This window comes from Rattus norvegicus, chromosome 2 (genome assembly GCF_036323735.1).
Source record: "Rattus norvegicus strain BN/NHsdMcwi chromosome 2, GRCr8, whole genome shotgun sequence".
Lineage (NCBI taxonomy): Eukaryota > Metazoa > Chordata > Mammalia > Rodentia > Muridae > Rattus > Rattus norvegicus.
In genome coordinates, this window is record NC_086020.1 from 18,535,114 (window position 1) to 18,541,527 (window position 6,414).

Here is a 6,414-nt window from a genome sequence, read left to right on the forward strand (position 1 = left end):
TAAAGCTGATAAGCAACTTCAGCAAAGTGGCTGGGTATAAAATTAACTCAAATAAATCAGTTGCCTTCCTCTACACAAAAGAGAAACAAGCCGAGAAAGAAATTAGTGAAACGACACACTTCATAATAGACCCAAATAATATAAAGTACCTCGGTGTGACTTTAACCAAGCAAGTAAAAGATCTGTACAATAAGAACTTCAAGACTCTGAAGAAAGAAATTGAAGAAGACCTCAGAAGATGGAAAGATCTCCCATGCTCATGGATTGGCAGGATTAATATACTAAAAATGGCCATTTTACCAAAAGCAATCTACAGATTCAATGCAATCCCCATCAAAATACCAATCCAATTCTTCAAAGAGTTAGACAGAACAATTTGCAAATTCATCTGGAATAACAAAAAACCCAGGATTGCTAGAGCTTTCCTCAACAATAAAAGGACTTCAGGGGGAATCACTATCCCTGAACTCAAGCAGTATTACAGAGCAATAGTGATAAAACATGCATGGTATTGGTACAGAGACAGACAGATAGACCAATGGAATAGAATTGAAGACCCAGAAATGAACCCACACACCTATGGTCACTTGATTTTTGACAAAGGAGCCAAAACCATCCAATGGAAAAAAGATAGCATTTTCAGCAAATGGTGCTGGTTCAACTGGAGGTCAACATGTAGAAGAATGCAGATCGATCCATGCTTATCACCCTGTACAAAGCTTAAGTTCAAGTGGATCAAGGACCTCCACATCAAACCAGACACACTCAAACTAATAGAAGAAAAACTAGGGAAGCATCTGGAACACATAGGCACTGGAAAAAATTTCCTGAATAAAACACCAATGGCTTATGCTCTAAGATCAAGAATCAACAAAAGGGATCTCATAAAACTGCAAAGCTTCTGTAAGGCAAAGGACACTGTGGTTAGGACAAAACGGCAACCAACAGATTGGGAAAAGATCTTTACCAATCCTACAACAGATAGAGGCCTTATATCCAAACTATACAAAGAACTCAAGAAGTTAGACCGCAGGGAAACAAATAACCCTATTAAAAAATGGGGTTCAGAGGTAAACAAAGAATTCACAGCTGAGGAATGCCGAATGGCTAAGAAACACCTAAAGAAATGTTCAACATCTTTAGTTATAAAGGAAATGCAAATCAAAACAACCCTGAGATTTCACCTCACACCAGCGAGAATGGCTAAGATCAAAAACTCAGGTGACAGCAGATGCTGGCAAGGATGTGGAGAAAGAGGAACACTCCTCCATTGTTAGTGGGATTGCAGACTGGTAAAACCATTCTGGAAATCAGTCTGGAGGTTCCTCAGAAAATTGGACATTGAACTGCCTGAGGATCCAGCTATACCTCTCTTGGGCATATACCCAAAAGATGCCTCAACATATAAAAGAGACTCGTGCTCCACTATGTTCATCGCAGCCTTATTTATAATAGCCAGAAAATGTAAAGAACCCAGATGCCCTTCAACAGAGGAATGGATACAGAAAATGTGGTACATCTACACAATGGAATATTACTCAGCTATCAAAAACAACGAGTTTATGAAATTCGTAGGCAAATGGTTGGAACTGGAAAATATCATCCTGAGTGAGCTAACCCAATCACAGAAAGACATACATGGTATGCACTCATTGATAAGTGGTTATTAGCCCAAATGCTTGAATTACCCTCGATGCCTAGAACAAATGAAAGTCAAGATGGTTGATCAAAATGTGAATGCTTCACTCCTTCTTTAAATGAGGAAAAAGAATACCCTTGGCAGGGAAGGGAGAGGCAAAGATTAAAACAGAGACTGAAGGAACACCCATTCAGAGCCTGCCCCACATGTGGCCCATACATATACAGCCACCCAATTAGACAAGATGGATGAAGCAAAGAAGTGCAGACCGACAGGAGCCGGATGTAGATCGCTCCTGAGAGACACAGCCAGAATACAGCAAATACAGAGGCGAATGCCAGCAGCAAACCACTGAACTGAGAATAGGTCCCCTGTTGAAGGAATCAGAGAAAGAACTGGAAGAGCTTGAAGGGGCTCGAGACCCCAAAAGTACAACAATGCCAAGCAACCAGAGCTTCCAGGGACTAAGCCACTACCTAAAGACTATACATGGACTGACCCTGGACTCTGACCCCATATGTAGCAATGAATATCCTAGTAAGAGCACCAGTGGAAGGGGAAGCCCTGGGTCCTGCTAAGACTGAACCCCCAGTGAACTAGTCTATGGGGGTAGGGCGGCAATGGGGGGAGGGTTGGGAGGGGAACACCCATAAGGAAGGGGAGGGGGGAGGGGGATGTTTGCCCAGAAACCGGGAAAGGGAATAACATTCGAAATGTATATAAGAAATACTCAAGTTAATAAAAAAAAAAAAAAAAAGCAGAGACTTAAGTAACACCCATTCAGAGCCTGCCCCACATGTGGCCCATACATATACAGCCACCCAATTAGACAAGAGGGATGAAGCAAAGAAGTGCAGACCGACAGGAGCCGGATGTAGATCGCTCCTGAGAGAAACAGCCAGAATACAGCAAATACAGAGGCGAATGCCAGTAGCAAACCACTGAACTGAGAATAGAACCCCCGTTGAAGGAATCAGAGAAAGAACTGGAAGAGCTTGAAGGGGCTCGAGAACCCATATGTACAACAATGCCAAGCAACCAGAGCTTCCAGGGACTAAGCCACTACCTAAAGACTATACATGGACTGACCCTGGACTCTGACCTCATAGGTAGCAATGAATATCCTAGTAAGAGCACCAGTGGAAGGGGAAGCCCTGGGTCCTGCTAAGACTGAACCCCCAGTGAATTAGACTGTTGTGGGGAGGGCGGCAACGGGGGTAGGGGTGGGAGGGGAACACTCATAAGGAAGGGGAGGGGGGAGGGGGATTTTTGCCCGGAGACCGGGAAAGGGAATAACACTCGAAATGTATATAAGAAATACTCAAGTTAATAAAAAGAAAAAAGATTTGTCTTGCCTGCTCCCAAACCCTATGGGAGAGAGAGCTCACAGCCCAGACAGGTGGGTACTCCTGAGACTGCAGGACAGGAGAGACTTCCAGTACTGCCCACCCTGTTCCACATCCCTGGCTCAAGAGGAAATTGTATAGAGCCTCTGGGAACAGGAAGATAGGGGCACTCAAGCTGCAGGAGCCCAGGGTCCACATTTTGCCCGGAACTGAAGTGACCTGGTCAAACAGCTCCCTGCACCCAAATCCTGTGAGAGGGAGAGCTATACCTTCAGAGGGGCAGACACACCTGGGAGGCTAGAAGAGACTACTCTCTGCCCACATTTCTGACTCTAGAGGAAAACATGTGGTACCAACTGGGACCCTGTGCACAATGACCAGAGGAAAGGCAGGGCAGGCCCTTCTGATTGCACCCCTCATAGAAGAGCTGATACCCAGCCCCGGGGAGTAACTTCAGGCCAGAGACCAAAGGTAAGACCAACTTATCTGCTCTAAGTGACTTGCCTGGTGGCCTCAGGACACACGCCCACAGGAACACCTGAAGAATAGTAGACAGGAATGACTACACACCTGAAAGCAGAACAGTCTGTTCCCATAACTGGCTGAAAGAAAACGGGAAAACAGGTCTACAGCACTCCTGACACATGGGCAGATAGGGTGGTCTAGCCCCTGTCAGAAATAGCAGAAAAAGGTAACACCAGAGACAACCTGATGGAAAGAGGCAAGTGCAGGAAACCAAGCAACAGAAACCAAGGCTACATGGCATCATTGGAGTCCAATTCTCCCACCAAAGCAAACTCTGAATATCCAAACACACCAGAAAAACAAGATCTAGATTTAAAATCACATTTGATCATCATGATGAAGGACTTCAAGAAAGACATAAAGAAGTCCCTTAGAGAAATGCAGGAAAACACAAATAATCAAGTAGAAGCCTATAGAGAGGAAAGACAAAAATCCCTGAAGGAATTATAAGAAAACACAAACAGGTGAAGGAATTGAAAATAGAAATAGGAAAATAAAGAAAGCACAAAGGGAGACAACCCTGGATACCGAAAACCAAGGAAGAGACAAGGAGCCATAGATAAAAGCATCACCAACAGAATACAAGAGATACAAGAAAGAAACTCAGGAGGAGAAAATTCCATAAAAATCATTGACACAACTGTCAAAGATAATGTAAAATGGAAAAAGCTACTGGCCCAAAAGAAACAGGAAATCTAGGACACACTGTGAAGATCAAACCTAAGTATAATAGGTATAGAAGAGAGTGAAGACTCCCAGCTCAAAGGACCAGTATATATCTTCAACAAAATGATAGAAGAAAACTCCCCTAACTTAAAGAAAGAGATGCGCATAAATATACAGAAAGCCAACAGAACTCCAAATAGATTGGACCAGAAAAGAAACACCTCCCGACACATAATAGTCAAAACACCAAATGCACAAAATAAACAAAGAATACTAGAAGCAATAAGGGAAAAAGGGCAAGTAACATATAAAAGCAGACCTATCAGAATTACACCAGACTTCTCACCAGAGACTATAAAATACAGAAGATCCTGGACAGATGTCATGCAGACCCCAAGAGAACACAACTGCCAGCCCAGGTTACTGTATCTAGCAAAACACTCAATTAACATAGATGGAGAAACCAAGATAGTCCATGACAAAACCAAATTTACACAATACCTTTCTACAATTCCAGCCCTACAAAGGATAATGAATGGTAAAACCCAACATAAGGAGGCAAGCTATACCCTAAAAAAAGCAAGAAACTAATCATTTTGCAACAAAACAAAGAGAAGACAAGCACACAAATATATTCTCACATCCAAATACGAATATAACAGGAAGCAACAATCACTATTACTTAGGAGATATCTCGACATCAGTGGACCCAATTCCCCCAATAAAAAGACAGGTATTAACAAACTGGAGACACAATAAGGACCCAACATTTTGCTGCCAACAGGAAACACATCTCAGAGACAAAGGCAGTAACTACCTCAGAGTAAAAGCCTGAAAAACAACTTTCCAAGCAAATGTTCTGAAGAAGCAAGCTGGAGTAGCCATTCTAATATCTAATAAAATCGATTTTCAAACAAAAGTAATCAAAAAAGATGAGGAAGGACACTTCATATTTATCAAAGGAGAAATTCACAGAGATGAACTCTCAAACCTAAATTTCTATGCTCCAAATACAAGGGCACCTACATACATAAAAGAAACCTTACTAAAGCTCAAAGCACACATTGCACCTCACTCAATAATAGTAGGAGATTTCAACACCCCTCTCTCATCAGTGGACAGATCATGGAAACAGAAATTAAACAGAGACATAGTCAGACTAAGAGAAGTCACGAACCAAATGGACTTAATGGATATTTATAGAACATTCTATCCTAAAACAAAAGGATATACCTTCTTCTCACCACCTCATGGTACTTTCTCCTAAATTGACCATATAATCGGTCATAAAACGGGCCTCAACAGATACAGAAAGGTAGAAATAATCCCCTGCATCCTATCAGACACCATGGGCTAAAGCTGGTCTTCAATAATAGTAAGGAAAGAAGGCGCACATATAAATGGAAGTTGAATAATGCTCTACTCAATGATGACCAGGTCAAGGAAAAAATAAAGAAATTAAAGACTTCTTAGAATTTAATGAAAATGAAGGTACAACGTACCCAAACTTATGGGAAACAATGAAAGCTGTGCTAAGAGGAAAACTCATAGCTCTGAGTGCCTGCAGAAAAAAACAGGAGAGAGCATATATCAGCAGCTTGACAGCATAACTAAAAGCTCTAGAACAAAAAGAAGTAACTAAACCCAGGAGGAGTAGAAGGTAGGAAATAATCAAACTCAGAGCTGAAATCAACCAAGTAGAAACAAAAAGGACTATGGAAAGAATCAACAGAACCAAAAGCTTGTTCTTTGAGAAAGGCAACAAGATAGATAAACCCTTAGCCAGACTAACCAGCAGACACAGAGAGTGTGTCCAAATTAACAAAATCAGAAAATAAAAGGGAGATATAACAACCGAATCAGAGGAAATTCAAAAAACCATCAGATCCTACTACAAAAGCCTATATTCAACAAAACTTGAAAATCTGGAGGAAATGGGCAATTTCCTAGACAGATACCACGTACCAAAGTTAAATCAGGAACAGATAAACCATTTAAACAACCCCATAACTCCTAAAGAAATAGAATCAGTCATTAAAATTCTCCCAACTAAAGAGAGCCCAGGTCCAGATGGGTTCAGTGCAGAATTTTATCAGACCTTCATAGAAGACCTCATACCAATACTATCCAAACTATTCCACAAAATTGAAACAGATGGAACGCTACAGAATTCCTTCTATGGAGCCACAATTACTCTTGTACCTATACCGCAGAAAGACCCAAGAAAGAAGGAGATCT